Source organism: Hordeum vulgare, chromosome 1H (assembly GCF_904849725.1).
Source record: "Hordeum vulgare subsp. vulgare chromosome 1H, MorexV3_pseudomolecules_assembly, whole genome shotgun sequence".
Lineage (NCBI taxonomy): Eukaryota > Viridiplantae > Streptophyta > Magnoliopsida > Poales > Poaceae > Hordeum > Hordeum vulgare.
Window position 1 is genome coordinate 390,997,659 of NC_058518.1, and position 17,177 is coordinate 391,014,835.

Below are 17,177 nucleotides of genomic sequence, written 5' to 3' on the forward strand. Positions count from 1 at the left end.
CATGGACGGCGACGGCGAACTCCCCTTCGATTTCTTCTCGCAGACGGCGTCTTCCGGTGCTGCGGCGCACCACATCGACGAGGACGGGTGGGGGATGACGCCCCCTCGTCTCCGGGGATCCGCCGGCCGCGGCTTGGTGGCAGGGGGGCTCGGCCGCGGCTCGGTGGCCGGGGGGCTCCGCGCTCCCATCGGGCTGGAGAACATCGACCTCAACGCCGACTCCGCCGTCGCCGCCTCCTACCCCAACATGGGCATGTACACTCAACTTTTTCATCAGGGGAGTGCGGCCGGCCATGGTGTGCCCCTCCAGCGGACCAGATCGGACGGTGTGACGCAGCGGCAGGGTCGTCCACCTCGCCAAGGTCTCCCCCCAGTGAGGGCCCAGGATCGTCGTGGCAAGCAGGTCGTCGCGACGTCGGGACGAGGTGGTGCTGGTTCAAGTCGCTCAGTCAGCGGCAGGCAGCGGCAAGCAGCACCGATCATGGTAGAAGATGTTGAGGAAGAAGATGAACCAGCTGAAGAAGATGTTCAGGCAGAGGAAGACGACAGCATGCTGAACCAGCATACCCAGGTAGAATATTTGTCCAATTGTTGTGTTTGCTTGAATGAATGTATGTTAAGTGGAAAGTAGAAAGTAAAAACTACAGCTTGTTAAGTGGAAAGTAGAAATGTTTAGGATGTACCCACCGGTGTTTGATAAACTACATAATCTGCTAGTGGAGTCTTATGGATTGAAGTCAACCAAGAAAATGTCATCAGTTGAGAGTTTAGCTCTCTTTTTATATATAGTTGGATCTCCCCAATCTGTTAGACATGCTGAGAATCGGTTTATCAGGTCCATGGAGACAGTCAGTAGAAAGTTTAACAAAGTTTTGGAATGTATGGTTAAGCTTTCCATTGACATCATTAAGCCACGAGATCCTGAATTTAGAGTTGTCCATGAAAGGTTAAGAGGTGCTCAGTGGTATCCATGGTTCAATGATTGCATTGGAGCAATAGATGGGACTCATGTGCCGGTTGTGGTGCCACCAAACAAGGTTCCACAGTATTTAAGCAGACATGGTTACTGTAGTCAGAATGTTATGGCTGTGTGTGATTTCGACATGAGATTCACTTTTGTGCTTGCGGGGTGGCCTGGATCGGTCCATGATATGAGGCCATTCAAGGATGCTCTTAGCCGGTTTGATCACAAGTTTCCACATCCACCTTCAGGTACAAAACTTGATACTCAGTACAATAGTTCTATGCCTTACATTGACATTTGCTAAAATGCATTGCCATGAACAGGGAAATTTTATCTTGTTGACTCGGGCTACCCCAACAAACAGGGTTATCTTGCACCGTATAGGGGCCAAAAGTATCATTTTCAAGAGTTCCATCAAGGCACCATGCCGAGAGGTAAAAAGGAGCACTTCAATTATACTCATTCTAGACTACGCAATGTCATTGAGCGTTGTTTTGGAGTCTTGAAAAATAAGTGGAGGATTCTTTTCAAAGTACCAAGTTATCCTCTACGCAAGCAAACAAAAATTATTGTGGCATGCATGGCCTTGCACAATTTTATTCGTGAAAGTCATTTGGCGGACAAGGAATTCGATAGGTGTGACAATGATGAGAGTTATCAACCTCTCATTGAGGAAACAAGGAGGAGGAGGCGTCGTAACACTAGGGGTGAAGAAATGGAGCTAGATTCAGTGGATATGAATCGAGTGAGAGATATGATTGCTGATGGTTTGTTCAACAGGCGTTGAGAAATTTCTGATGTTATTTATTTCGTTTCCAACATGTAACGTTATGGGACAATTTTAGTTTTCTTATGTGTGGACAGTTTTGATTTCCTTGTGTGGACAATTTTGATTTCTTATGTATGTACATTTTTTCTTGTGCTTTTCGTGAGGGATAGTCTGGTGCTTGTGTTGCTTGCGTGAGGAGAGAAAAAAAGGGTATTGAGAGCTGCTGTTGCATGGCGTGAGGGAGAAAAGGAAGCTGCTTTCCTTCCTTGCGCGGGAGTTGCTGTTGCACAAGGGAGAGAAGAGAGATAAATGGAAGGGAGAGAGAAAAATTTAATACTGAGACATTTAATGCTGACTACTAGTAGTCACCTTCCAAACAGGGCCTGACTAAAAACTTTTAGTCTGACTACTACTAGTCACATGACTAGAGAGTATCCAAACACCCTCTAACCTGAGCCGTTTGATTTGCTAAAATAGATGGTCCATATTTACTTAAGGGTACCATAAAAGAGCTCTCTTGTTTTGCTACTTGTAGCTTCTGACCTGGTTGTATCATGTAAACTATCTGAACATAAATTGAAGGGTTGATAACTTCTGTGAACTACCACGCTAGTATTATGTATAGTGTTGGGATTTTGATATCTGCGTTGTTCTGAATCTCGGCACCTGCGTTTTGTAATAGCCCTGAATTTATTTTGTTAACTGAACACAATTTTATATCTCTGTTTTTATCTGATAGCAACCTTGGTCAGCATGTTTATTTGACAATTTTATAAATATATCTTTTCTTCGGTTTGTGTTGGCAATTTAAGCATGAACCATTTAGGGAATATAACTCATTCTTATCTCCCTGTCAATGCTAGGAGGAGAAAAACCATATTCAGAGGTTATAGAATGGCAATGGGTGGGTTAGTGGCCACTTCTAGGAGGAGAAGATTAGCGTGATTAGTGACCATTTCAACGCCATGATGCACATGGGTCCCATGATACAAGTACCTCAAGGAAATTACGGTAAGTTCATGTCGGAATGGATTTGCTCTGTGGAGGCCCTTTCCTCCCCTGATCTACTCCCATGGATGTTGGTAATGCCCTATTTTTCTCTCGTTCTTGGATTCTTTCCTTCGAATCCTCCTTTGTTAGGGCATTGCTCGGTTCCCGCGTTTTTTGGTCAAAACTATTGGAGGGATGAGATCTTATATGCACTTCCAATTAGTTATGATGAGTAGAAACTATAATTGGTGGTGTATTTCTCAGATCCGGATGCACCCGTCCCCAACAGCAATACAACCGCTTGAATTTATGGTACAACCGCTTGGGTGACCGGTTCAACTGGACTCTCTGATTCCTGCCCAACTGATTCTTGTTTCTCCTCTTCACACCAAATTTATTCCTACTTTTGCGTACAATCTTCTCATCTTTTTCGGGTTTGTTTTGTGTGCTCCTCTTGTGTGTGTCTGCAGGTGGCTCTTGCTCTCGTTCTGCTCCTCGGAAGAAGCCCAAGAAACGGGCTCGCAGGTGTAGGATCGTTGATGATCCTGAGCAAGAGGAAGTTCTGATTCCTACCAAGCCAACTCACCGTGAGAAGTCCTTGGCCGCCAAGCAAAAAACTGCTACGTCTGTGCACTCCTGGAAGCAAGTTGACTGGGAGCGGGTTCGTTTTCAAAATCCTTATGAGGTCACCGTTGCTCCCAGGTGGACCACCCCTCAGTTCCGGAATGGGTAAGAAATGCGGAATGTGCATGAGCTCCATGACCATCTCAAGAACAAGTTTGCCAAGCAATGGACAATTGACATTGAGCACTAGAACAACAACATGGATTACTTTGGAGAGGCGTTAGCACTATGTGAAGACTTTGACTTGATCAAGCTCATGACTATCAACTTTCCCTTTGATGTGCACCTCATTCACCAGTTCTATGCCACTGTTCACTTTGCCACTCATGAAGCCCGTAAACTATTATGATGATAATGGCCTCACTGGGAATGGCGGCATCCGTCCTCATGATCGGGCTTCTCCTATGGATAAGGTGAAGCTAGCCCCCTTGTACATTCCCGGGCGTGGGATTCCTGGAACCTCTAAGGACCTGCAGCAGGTCTATGATATTTTGCATCGTGTTTTCCGGAATGTCCTTCTGCCCAAGGTTGGAAATCAAGATGAGATTCATGGATACTTTGTTGAACTGCTTGTTGCCATGCAGACTGAAGCTGGCTCTAGGCTACGTTTGATGCTTTCAACTAGTTGTGGGAGGAGATGTACTCCACGGTCTTCTTCAGAAAGGTCCCCACCTATGCTCCTTTCATCATGTGTTTCCTCAACTATGTGTGGGTGGCTCGTAGGCTTGGCGAGCCTCTCACTTCTCCAGACAACCTCATTGAGCATGAGGTCAAGAAACTCCAGAAGAAGAAGCATCTTGCACCTCGCTTCACCACTGTCGACCCTGAGGATGTCTTTGCTACTTCCAGTGACGATGATTTTGAGCTTCCTGCAGGAGCCGCGCCATCTTGGGTCTCCAAGCTCTCCCACAAATTAAAGAAGACCTTCTGCCTCCAGAATCATGTTCAGAAGAAGCTCTATGAAGCCCACGTCAATGAGAAACTTGCATGACGCAGACAGATTTAGATTATGCGGGCTCTCCAACTTGAGGCCGCTAGTGGTTCTAAGAAGACTATCACTCCCGAGGAGGAGTAGATCTATGCACATATCACTTGGACTGATGATGAGATTTAGGGTCAGCGTGCTGCCTCCTCCTTTGCTGCTGCTGATGATGATGATGATGATGGGTCTGCTAGTGGTGATTCCGAGGAGACTGACGGATAAGATGAGCTTTACTGAGCATCGGGGCATTAGCATCGCTCTTTTCCTTTTTGGTGTCGTGATGCCAAAGGGGTAGAGAGCTATATTATGACGGGATTTGCATGGGGGGGGGTTTAGTTGTCATTGTGTATTTCGTTTTGCTTCCCAGTTGAACTCTTATTGCTTTTTAGTCGGCCATGAACCTATCTTATGTGAATACTATTTGAGTTTCAGTAGAGACTGAGTTTATTCTTACCCTTTTTCACTAAGCTTTATTTATTATCTCGTACAATCGCTCCTTAATGTTATTCCCTCTGTGTACCCATTGGTTGGTCTCTAAAATCAAAGGGGAGCTCCAATTCCTGTACTTGTCTCATCTGGGGCACACAACGAGGGGGAGCTCCGCTTTTATTTTAGAGACCATCAATGCAAATCGTGCTGTTGTCATCATCCACAAAAAAAGAGATATTGTAAGGGCATTCTCTTACCTTAAGTGTTTTGGTGATGATGACACCTCACTATGTTATCTAATCGGGTGTCAAGTTGTCCAGGTGTCATGTGTGAGACACAAGACAATTAGGTATTCCCTCCAAACGGAAAAGATCGAAGATGGTGTTCTCGACGTGTTTATTCTGTTTGGTCGTAGGGATCCCGTACTGTTAAGAGGGAATCCACATTGGAAGTTCTTGGGTGAATCAATTCTCTCCACATTCTTATGCACCGAACTCGTTCCATCACATCAAAGGGAGAGATGCCCCTCTTTCCTTCCATGCTTGCCGGTTGTACCGCTGCCCCGGGCGGCTGTACCACCCACAGCTGGGTGACCCAGGGGTGGCAGCTCTAGACGGTTGAACCGGCCCAGCACCGGGCTTCAACCGGACACGGTTCTGTTGAGCTCCGGTTGTACCGCTGTATTATATAGCCCGGTATTACCAGTGCTCCAGGCGGTTATACCGCTTGTGATTTTGCCATGTCCAGCGATCGAGTTGAGTGGAATAGCCGACAACGTTTCTGTTGTGGTCAGATGGTTGGGCGGTGGTTGGGCGGTTGTACCGGTCATGCCGGTTGTACCGCCCGCAACACCGGTTATACCACTACCATGTTCCGCAACATCTTATCTCTTACCTCTCTCTTTCCACCATTGATGCACTCCAAGCTTTCTTGCCCAATCTCTCTCTCTAGCCACCCAAACTTGTTGTCTTGCTAGGGATTGAAGGAGGAGATCTAGATCTACACTTCCACCAAAGGAAAATTGATTCCCCCATACTTTCTTGTGTGGATTTTGTTACTCTTGGGTGTTTGAGCACCCCAGACGGAAGAGGTCACCTCGAAGCCATATTCCATTGTGGTGAAGCTTCATAGTTTCGTTGAGAGCCTCCAATTAAGTTGTGGATAGAGCCCCAACCTTGTTTGTAAAAGTCTTATCGATGCCTTTAAGGGCACCACTTAGTGGAATCATGGCACCTCACATCGTGTGAGGGCGTGAGGAGAATACGGTGGTCTTAGTGGCATCTTGGGGATCATTGTGCCTCCACACCGCTCCAACGGAGACGTACTTCCCCTCAAAGGGAAGGAACTTCAGAAACACATCCTCATCTTCATCGGTTCCACTTGTGGTTATTTCTTACCTTTACTTGTATTTACTTCTTGCTTACTATTGTTGTTGTTAGAATCATATAGGTTGCTCACTTAGTTGCATATCTAGGCAACCTATTTGTTGCTAAACTTAATTTGTTAAAAGAAACAATTAAAATTTGATAGTTGCCTATTCACCCCCTCTATTCAACCATATCGATCCTTTCAGCAGTGCCCCTAACAAAGGAGCCCAAAATAACCAACCACAAGGCGAATGCTACTGATAGCCGGCCCCTATGCGAGAGCCGGTACTGAGGACGCCATGCTGGCACCCGGCTAGCCCGAGCAAACAACCCTAGTAGAGGGGGCCCCATGCGCAAGCCACGACGCAGATGCATCACACACAATGCTTGGCGCGACTGAACCAACTTGGTGAGGACACCACACACGCATCCGACTCGCTCATGCGAACCACCCCGATAGAGGGGGTCCATCACGCGAGCCAGTGTTGTGGGCAGCAAGCACCCTCGTGTCTTGACCGAACCAACCCAACGCGGGGCAAAGATGCATATCTAGTCCGACCTCCTCCTTATGCACGAGGCAATGCTAGAGGGGTTCTCATGGATGTGCCAGAAATAGTCCCATGATGGTCCACCCATCGCGGACCACTCAGGCGGGTCACCCAGGTGCACATTGTTTGTGAATATTGTATGGGGTGAAGAGCCCCCATGGGACGCCACCTGGAAACAAATACCTCGATATGCAATCTCTCTCAAGACCCCCAAGCGACGGGTACTCCAACACCCTTTATAGGAGTAATGTCCAATATTTACCAAACGTTCTGACTTCCTGGTTGTAGTTGGTCTTGGCACAACAAGTCATTTATTCTTATGCATGATTACGACCTGTGATGATAATTCATGAAACGAATGTTTGCTATCACCCATAGCTTGCTTAACTCCCCGATTACAGTTGCTCTTTGCACCAATGGCGCAACGGGTCATGTAGCGAGTAACAAAGGTAGACACAACTTGATTAGGGGTCATGTGATCATAGTAATTAGATGAATGGATCGTCTTGACCATGGTGTGATCTGTGATCTATCAAGATCACAACTCCAATGAACTTATCCTTGATGAAGTTTAAAAGAGCATGGTGCACCCATGTTTGATTTTGGTAATTGATGACATTTCATATGGACTAATGGTTGTTTTGAGTTATACTTTAAGGTTTACCATACGAATTGCTTGAAGACCATATGTTAGTTTCAAGGTTATAATAAGGAGTTTATGTGTGAAAAAGATGCTATTCAAGGAGCTATCCAAAGTTTGGTCGTGTGAGAGTTGAGCCTATTTCAAGCATGTCTCGAAGAAGAAGATTGTTTGAACATTCATGTTTACCTTCAAGACATCATATTTATGAAGAGAGAGAAGTTTTGATACAAGGTTGATCAATAATGAGTGAAAGAGTGATTCAGGTTGATCAACACAGAGCGTAGAAGATGTACTGAGTGGGGTCAAGTCATTCCATGGTATAGTAAGCATTGTCCATTATGCTTTATGTACTAACCCATGATCTATTTGAGGTTTCTATGTGGGGTTAGGTATCTTTCCATGGGATTGCATCAAAAGTAAGATCTCATATAACCCAACTGATGATGTCAAGCGGTGTGCAAGTTGAAGTGAAGCATCACGAAGCTTGCCGTCCATTCTCATGATAATGGATATGTGAATATGTGCCTAAGAGAGGCTCCCCATAGCAGAGTATGGGGTGCAATTTACTAGTCTTCATCGAGCCAGTGCAATCAAGAAAGGTGGTCCAACTTGAAGAATCCAAGGTCGTCATTATCTAGTTCAAGTGGACTATGAGCAAGGCAACTGTTTGACCTTGATAGGTTTTCTATTTTATGAGTCTCGCTATGTTAGTTGGGAGACCGGGTTATATGATTGATTGTCGTACTATCAAGGGGCGCTGTCGAGTGAGTAGCTTGATCGTATTGTTCGTAGAGAGATCAAACCATTGCATCCTTGGCATCATCTTTCTTGGTTCTTGTTTGGGTTTTATCCTTGTGAGTTTTTGGGGCTTCTGGTCATCTTCTTGACAAGCTCAAGTTCATCAAAAAGATAATCTTGAGTTCATCAAATTTGTAGTTTTTTTGCAAAATTTAGGGCAGTTTTGGTCTTACTTGATTCATCTGGCTGTGTGGGAGAGGACAAGTGATAGTACCGTTGGTGCCCACCATAGTACCGCTTAGGCGGTACTTCACTGGTTTGCACCACGACTACTTCCTCTTGTAATTTTGCTCTCTATTTCCCCTCAACATTTCACGGCAGTACCGCTTACTACATGTGGCAGTACCGCTTAGGCGGTATTTCCGTTGGGTGGTACCGTGGCTACTTCCTCTTGTTGAGAGTCCTCTATCGCCCCTCGAACAATTAGCAATAGTATGACTTATTGTACATGGTAGTACTGCTCTGATGAAACTACCGTTCTAGCACTACTCTACTTGAAGGGCTATGTTGACCAGACTAAGCGGTGGTACCGTGATACGTCTCCAACGTATCTACTTTTCCGAACTCTTTTGCCCTTGTTTTGGACTCTAATTTGCATGATTTGCATGGAACTAACCCGGACTAACGCTGTTTTCAGCAGAATTGCCATGGTGTTGTTTTTGTGCAGAAATAAAAGTTCTCGGAATGACCTGAAAATTTACGAAGAATTTTTTCTGGAATTAATGAAAAATACCTGCGCAAAGATCCACCGTAGGAGGTGAGCTTGGCCGCGCCTGGCAGGCTTGTGGGGCCCACAGAGCTCCACCGCCTCCAATCTCAGCTCTATATATTCTGTTTCGCCCGGAAAAAAAATCAGGGAGAAGGATTCATCACGTTTTACGATACGGAGGTGCCGCCACCTCATGTTCTTCATCTGGAGGGCAGATCTGGAGTCCGTTCTGGGCTCCGGAGAGGGGAAATCGTCGCCATCGTCATCATCAACCTTCCTCCATCGCGAATTCCATGATGCTCTTCACCGTTCGTGAGTAATCTCATCGTAGGCTTGCTGGACGATGATGAGTTGGATGAGATCTATCATGTAATCGAGTTAGTTTTGACGGGGATTGATCCCTAGTATCCACTATGTTCTGAGATTGATGTTGCGACTACTTTGCCATGCTTAATGCTTGTCACTAGGGCCCGAGTGCCATGATTTCAGATCTGAAACTATTATGTTGTCGCCAATATATGTGTGTTTTAGATCCTATCTTGCAAGTTGTAGTCACCTACTATGTGTTATGACCCGGCAACCCTAGAGTGACAATAGCCGGAACAACTCCCGGAGATGACCATAGTATGAGGAGTTCATGTATTCACCACGTGTTAATGCGTTGGTCCGGTTCTTTATTAAAAGGAGAACCTTAATATCCCGTAGTTTCCATTAGGACCCCGCTGCCACGGGAGGGATGGACAATAGATGTCATGCAAGTTCTTTTCCCTAAGCACGTATGACTACATACGGAATACATGCCTACATTAGATTGACGAACGGGAGCTAGTTACTTATCTCTCCGTGTTATAGCTGTTGCATGATGAATCACATCTGGCATAATCATCCATCACCGATCCAATGCCTACGAGTCTTTTACTACTGGTCCTTTCTACGTTACTTTGCTGCTAATGCCGTCGCTGCTGCTACTGCTGTTACTTTGCTGCTACTGGTTAGTGTTGCTACTGCTGCTATCATACCACCTTGCTACCGATACTTTGCTGCAGACACTAAATCTTTCAGGTTGGTTGAATTGACAACTCAACTCCTAATACTTGAGAATATTCTTTCGCTTCCCCTTGAGTCGAATCAATAAAGTTGGGTTGAATACTCTACCATCGAAAACTGTTGCGATCCCCTATACTTGAGGGTTATCATACCGCTTAAGGCACAACGAGTGCATAACAGTTGGATTTTTCTTCACACTATAAATGGGGGTCCTATTCCCCATTGCCCCTAACAGTTCTTGAGAAAATTTTCCCCACCATTGTTGATCCCTTGAAGCTTGCTTTCTCTCTATTCATCTTATGGTTATTGCATCTTCACGATGGAAAAGAGAGAAGAGATCTAGATCCATATTTCCACCAATCCATCTCTGCTCTAAGTGAGGGGAACCCTTTGGATTTAGATCTTGGAGTTCTTTGTGTTCTCTTCTTTGTTCTTCCTCTCATATTCCTCCATAGCTTTCGTTGCTTTGGTGAGATTTGGGAGAGAAGGACTTGAGCACTCCGTGTGCTCTTTCCATTGCATTTGGTGCATAGGTTTGAGTTCTCCACGGTGATATGTGGAAGTGAAAGGTTAAGAAGCTTATTACTCTCGGGTGTTTGGGCACCCTAGAGCTTGTGCCTATTGGGTGCTTGGGCACCCTAGATGGTTCGTGGTGTCACGTAGCTCAGTAATTGTGGTGTAAAGCTCAAGGCAAGCTTCGAGGGTCTCCAATTAAGTTGTGGAGATTTCCTCGAGCAATTTGTACGGGTGCGGTGACCACCCCCAAGGGTTGCCAATTGTACGTGTTCGGTGACCGCCCCAAAGGTTACCAATTGTATGGGTTCAATGACCATCCCCAAGGGTTGCCAATTGTATGAGTTTGGTGATCTCCCTCAAGGGTCCCTTAGTGGAATCACGACTTGAATACAATGGTCCTAGTGACATTTTGGGGAGTATTGTGCTTCCACACCGCTCTAACAGAGGTTAGCATCTGCAAGAGTGTGAACTTTCAGATACATCATTGTCTGCGTGTGCCTCGATTATTTCTTACACGAACCCTTTACTTATGCACTTACTTTGTGATAGCCATAGTGGTTCTTATTATATATCTTGCTATCACATACTCCCTCTGTCCCAAAATGCAAGAGATTTTTTGACACTATGATAGTAACAAAAGACATCCTACATTTCGGTACTGAGGGAGTAGTTGTTTATCTTGCTTAGCATAAATTTTGGTGCACATAGTGGAGCCTAGTGCTTGACAAATGAACTGCTAGTTTTATTCTGCATTGTTCAAGCCTAAACCGTACTTGTTTTAAATAGCCTATTTACCCCCTCTAGGCGACATCCACATTCTTTTCAAAGTTGTTGTCTACCCAAGGCACTCAAAGTTTCTCAAATCTAACAAGAGAGACTTCAACCTTCGGAATACCCCTTCCACGGTTTCTCCCTCATTCTTGAAGAATATGTTAAGTTTGCTTAATCAAGGCCAACCTCGAACTTCGAACACAATCATCACCTTCAAAGATTTCCTCAAGGCAACCCTAAATTTCTTTGGGGGGTCTTTAAGGAAGCAATTGTGATGCATCCATGTCCACATCAGATATGATAGAAAATAACACGGGAATACATATTTTACACGTGATTTCTATTAGAAGTAATTTCATGAATTATTTTATGGTAAGTAAACAAAGATTCAACACATTGTTTCTTATGTGCAAAATTATGGAGTATTTATACAAGCCACAGGTCAAAATACGAGTATTAGTCAGCATACTTATCAGTGACGACAAGACGAAGCATGTTGAGGGTGGTGGCATTAAGTTGATCATCAACACTTCCTTTGGATTAAGACTTGGCTTGAACCCTTGACGATCACCCACCATAGTTGAGTAGAGGAACTTCTAATGAGACACCATAGCGAGTTTCCACTTAGCAAACATGTTAGCCTTCAAAGAGGGTGGAGCCCCAACATGATTAATATGTGAATGTTGGATATGATATGGAGAGTAGTGAGGCTGTACATAATTGTACAGTGGAGTGGTAATAGTTTGAGGCCGGTTAAGAGTTTATCTCGAGCCGTCCACACCACGTGTCTCATTTGGAGTGTAAGTGAGTATGATGCGGTAGTGGAATCTTGAACTCTTGTATGCACCTCTTCCTTGACAATGTTGTAGACTTCTTTATGAAGGGGGATTTACATTCCTACATAAAGAAGTGAAATCCACAACCGTCAAGTCGTGGGTACATGAGCAACGGGTAGTGTGGTGGCGGGAACCTCCAGTGGTGCCCAATACCAACACCATGGTCCCGTTGTCCCAAATACGCATCTCTTGTATTGACAATGATCTCTTAGGCAGTAAATCACAAATTAAGAGTCCTAGCTTTGATATCAATTGAAAGGATCGATATGATTGACTAGAGGGGGGAGGGTGACTAGGGGACTATAAATTTTAAGCTTAATTACCAATTTTGGGGATTTGCGGATAAAGTTGGTTCTCTAGGTATGCAACTAAATGAATACAAACTATATGTCAAGAAAGCTCACAGGAACATGTGTTAGGCAACGATATGGTTGGAAATCGAACAAGCATACAAAGCAATGTAAATATGGGGGAACGGATTAACCACAAGTGAGTCGATGACACATTTTCTATCTTAAAGTTCACACTTCCTTGGGGAAGTGATTCTCTCCATTTGAGTGGTGTCAAAGTCAAGGCTCGAGAGCAACACTGAAGGCTCACTATATTCTCCTCGAGTTACCCCCAACGAATGGGCCTCAAGTCCCTCAGGGTTGGTCTTGAAGGCAACCACCACACATTTACAAACTTCTTCGGTGCACACCACAAGAAAGGAAGCTTCTGGAGGAACAAACAACCTAGTAGTCCATACTCCAAGAGCAACAAATTCTCAATGAAATCAACAAGGAACTCAAATCGGTTTGGTGGAAGTGTAGATTGGTTGGTCCCCTCTTTTTTCCCCTCAGTGGAGTGAAGTGATTGGGTGAAGGGAATAAGAGAATATGGATCTTTTGAGCTTTAAAAAATGAAGTAGGAGAGAGAAAGAGCTCAGCTCGAGTTAGGTGTGGAGGATACCCCTTGGGGAAGAACAAGTATAACCCACTCGAAAATATGCCCATTGGGGGTGTCCAAAACACCTTATATATGTAGCTCCGAAACTCCTAGAGTGACACCGCCGGGTTCTCGCATTTTGATACTACTTTCAGAGTAACCTTTGGAGTAACACACAGAGCCAACCAAACCCATGATCTCTAGAGTACGTGCCGGATTTCAAAAGTTTCGGAGGGTGATTCCGGAGTTGGTGAGCGAGCATCCGGAAGGTGTAAGAAAGCTAGAAAATGGATCTTTGACATGGTTAAGACTTTGGCTTCATTGGTGAATATCAGAAATATTTAGAATGACTATCTTCATGGCATAAGATGTGTATAGGAATGTACCAAGATAGTGACATAGGATGTGTATAGGAATGTACCAAGATGAGCTACACCATCAAACCAAGGAGATACCCTTCATAATAGTGCGCCTTTCCTATGAGTCAAATAAAATTGAGAAAACCTTTGTGTGTTCATATTACCAACACCTTTTCCCTTTTTAAATTATGGGCCATCCATATCCTTCGATAACTATCGAGCAAGCAATGTTCTAAGATAAACTCGATAACCGACATAGTAATCAATACCAAAATACCATTCAGGAGGTCAATGCACTTTCACCAGCCGCCCTTGCCCCAAGCTCACCTACAATACTTCGGTCCCTTCACCGTCGTTGAGCACATCGACACTCTTGCTTACTGCCTGCAACTACCACAAGACAACATGGTCCATCCCTTCTTCCATGTCTTGTAGCTCAAGATGGTCACTCCAACTATTCGTTGGTGTTCTCCGAGCTGCCATGCACCCCGGAGATGGTGACTACCCTTCCGACGCTGAAAACCATCCCAGATTGCCGCATGGTGAAGAAAAGCGATGCGACGATCACGCAACCCAGAATTCGGTGGTCCACTCTACCTTTCGACGCCGTTGCATGGGAAGACTATGACGTGCTCCACAATTGCTACCCTGACACCAACATCTAGGGAGAAGCATCATCTCAAGGAGGGATGATTGCCACGCCCACGGTTCAGGTGGTTCAGGAATTTGAACCCAAACCTACAACGGACCGAGAGTGCGTTGATCAGTGCAACAATTCGTGTTGCGCCACGGCCGTGTAATCGTGGGACAAGTGGCACAATAGGGCGTGTTTCGTCTGGCTACTTAAGCGTGCATACTCAGAAGATTCAAGAGGCGTCCGATTGCAAAAATGTGATGGATGATATTAAGCCACGATCACTCGCGGATCATGCAACTATTATACATGAAATCGTAGAACGTTGTGTTGCTTTTTATGTTATTAATATAATCGACGAGCATATGAGCTTGAATTTCAAGACTTGCAATCTCGCTAGGCATGCACTTCCACTTGGTTTCGGCTGCCACGTCAGTTAGGCATGCCCGCGAGTTCCATTCTTGTAAATATTGTGATAATTTAAATAAAGCCTAGCGAGAATGTCTTAAAATGTATATTTAAGGTGCGTGTGACCACTCTTAAGGTTTATTGATGAAGTAAAATGTGAACCTATCTCTCACCTCTATCGGTTCTTCCATGAGGACCCTCACATGCTCCTCTCTTCCTCACCTACCTCTGCCCGGGAATATATCCCGTGCACCAGCACTTGTGATGCTACCGATGCACCGGATGCCATAAAATATTTGAAAAAATCTAAAAAAACTAACACGGTAACACATCATCAGTATATAATGTCATAAAATTTTGTATAAAAATAGAAATATTTTTTTGAGTAATAAAAATGATAAATTTGGCATTAGTGTGATAACGGGTCAAATCTAAACCTGAGTTATGTTAATGTTCTGTTGAGTGCTGAATTTGTCATTTTCGTTTTTGTGTTATGTTCGAATTTTTACTTGAGATTTTATGACAACTTACATTGATGTTGTGTGAGTGTGCTAATTTGTTTTCAAAAAAAATTAAACATTTTAAAAACACAATGTGAGTTTGAGGCACCGGTAGCACCATAAGCTTCGGTGCACTAGATATTTTCCCACCTCTGCCCTGGTGCGATCTCAATCCCCTCTCTGATTGTGACGTTACACTCCCCGTGATGCCAATTTTCCTTGAGGTGGTCATGGCCTGCCGGAACAAGGGGGATAAATGCAAAGTTTAGTAGGCACCCCTCTTCTTTCAAGGCAAGCAGCAAAGAAGAAATCGGCCCAATACTGAGATGAGAGTTTCAGCTGCGACTCTTACTCCCATAGCACGTGCACACCAACAATGCTAGATGGGCATTGCCCATACTGCTCCCCTCTCGTTAGGGTTTTTCGTCCTCTCGTAGGCGACGACAGCGCTCGTCACCTCCGTTGAGATCTTGCTCCCCAGCGACATCCCCTCGCCACCGTTGAGCCGGGGCCTTGTGCTCCTGGTCGGGGGGCGGCGGCGATCCGGTTAGGGTCAATAACGTCCGCGATCTTTTCACGGGCAAGAGATATCATGGCGTCGAAAGCTTCGTCCTCGGGTGCTTCTGATCTGGAAGCGATGATGGAGGAGCTAGGTCTGAACGAAGAGAGCCTGCAAGATGTAGTGGTTGATGAAAAGGATCTGCCGGAAGAATCCACACGTTGGATGGCGATTGCTAGAGTGCACACGCCCAAATCCTACATCCAATATTGGTTTTATCGCACGATGAGGGTCACCTGGGATCTAGCCCAAGAAGTAAAAATCCGTCCACTTGAGGAGAATCTCTACACCCTCCAGTTTCAGTGCTTGGGAGACTGGGAGAGGGTCATGGAAGAAGGTCCCTGGTCTTTCAAAGGTAAAGTTGTGATCATGGCACCATATGATGGGTTTAATCGACCCTCCACCATTGTTCTGGACAAGATCGATATCTGGGCACAAATTCACGATTTCCCGGAGGGCTACTTCCCATTGATCAAGTCGCTAGCAGCCACTATAGGGGAGTTCGTTTTCGCTGAGCCAAAATCCCAGGACTTCGAAGGGAACTTCTTCCGAGTTCGTGTCAAGATCAATGTTCAAGAACCTTTGAGGAACGTGGTTTCGTTGGTCAAGAAGAGGAAGAGGGAGATCTTTAGAGTCAAATATGAAAGATTGCCTGACTGGTGCGCCGTTTGTGGTCATCTAGGGCATCTGCACAAAGAATTTGGAGACGGGGTTCATCCACCCAAAGCCCTAGTCTTCAAGGATCTGCGTGCTGCTTGGTTCCTGGGACAGGGTCGTGGACCTGGCGAAGGGAGAGCTGGAAGAGGAACAAGAGCTCAAGGAGGTCGTGGCAATGGCCGTTCTGGGCGAGGCTAGAGCCCATGACAAACTGCTAATGAGAGGTTTATGCATGAGGATGGTGTCGATGCCGATATGGAGGATGCAGATATGAACCGCAAGAGGGGTTCCTTTGGAAACATGCCATTACTTGTTGCACCAGGAACCACATCGTCAACACAGGGAGATATTCCCATGCCCCCAGACACCTCAGTTCCGGCCAGTCCTTCGTCCAAACATGAACCAAAGAGATCCAAGACCAACCTATCCACAACAGAAAAGAACCAGGGGAAGAATAGAGTGGCAAGTACTAACAATGATGCGCGTTTGGCGGGCCCCAACAGTGGGTCGCGCCTAGCGCAGTGAGTTGCTTAGTTTGGAACTGTCGTGGGGCTGGCAATCCGGCGACAGTTCGAGAGCTTCGGGACCTCTCGAAGCAATTTTCCCCTTCTATTGTATGCATACTGGAGACGGAAATAGAAGGTTCTCGTGTTGAGGGTTTGGTAGGATCGCTAGGATAAAATAAAGCCTTTGCTGTAAGCAGCTCTGGTAGAAGTGGGGGACTAGGTATTTTTTGGAATGAAGAAATAAAGCTGGAAATTCTTGGTTATTCGGAATACCACATTGATACTCTTAAAAGAACTAATGGGCACAGAGACCAGGATCACTTTCGTCTATGGGGAATCCCAAGTGAGCGAAAGACATAGAACTTGGGATATGCTACGAGGCATTGCCGGAACGGGCAGTTTGCCATGGGTGGCGATAGGAGATTTCAACGAGGTACTCCATGCACACGAACATGACGGAGTGGGCAACCACAGCCAATCACAGATGGATGCTTTCCGCGACGCACTTGATACATGTGGTCTGACCGACATAGGATACAAAGGACAATTTTGGACCTTTGAGAAGAAGGTCTCGGGAGGAAGTTTCACGAGGGTTAGATTGGACAGGGGCGTCGCAAATCCAAAGTTGATAATA

At 45.4% G+C, this 17,177-nt stretch overlaps 1 pseudogene; it reads left to right on the plus strand.

Moving 5' to 3' along the window:
* Position 1: 1 nt before the first annotated feature.
* Positions 2–498, plus strand: LOC123411856 (annotated as a pseudogene).
* Positions 499–17,177: the final 16,679 nt, after the last annotated feature.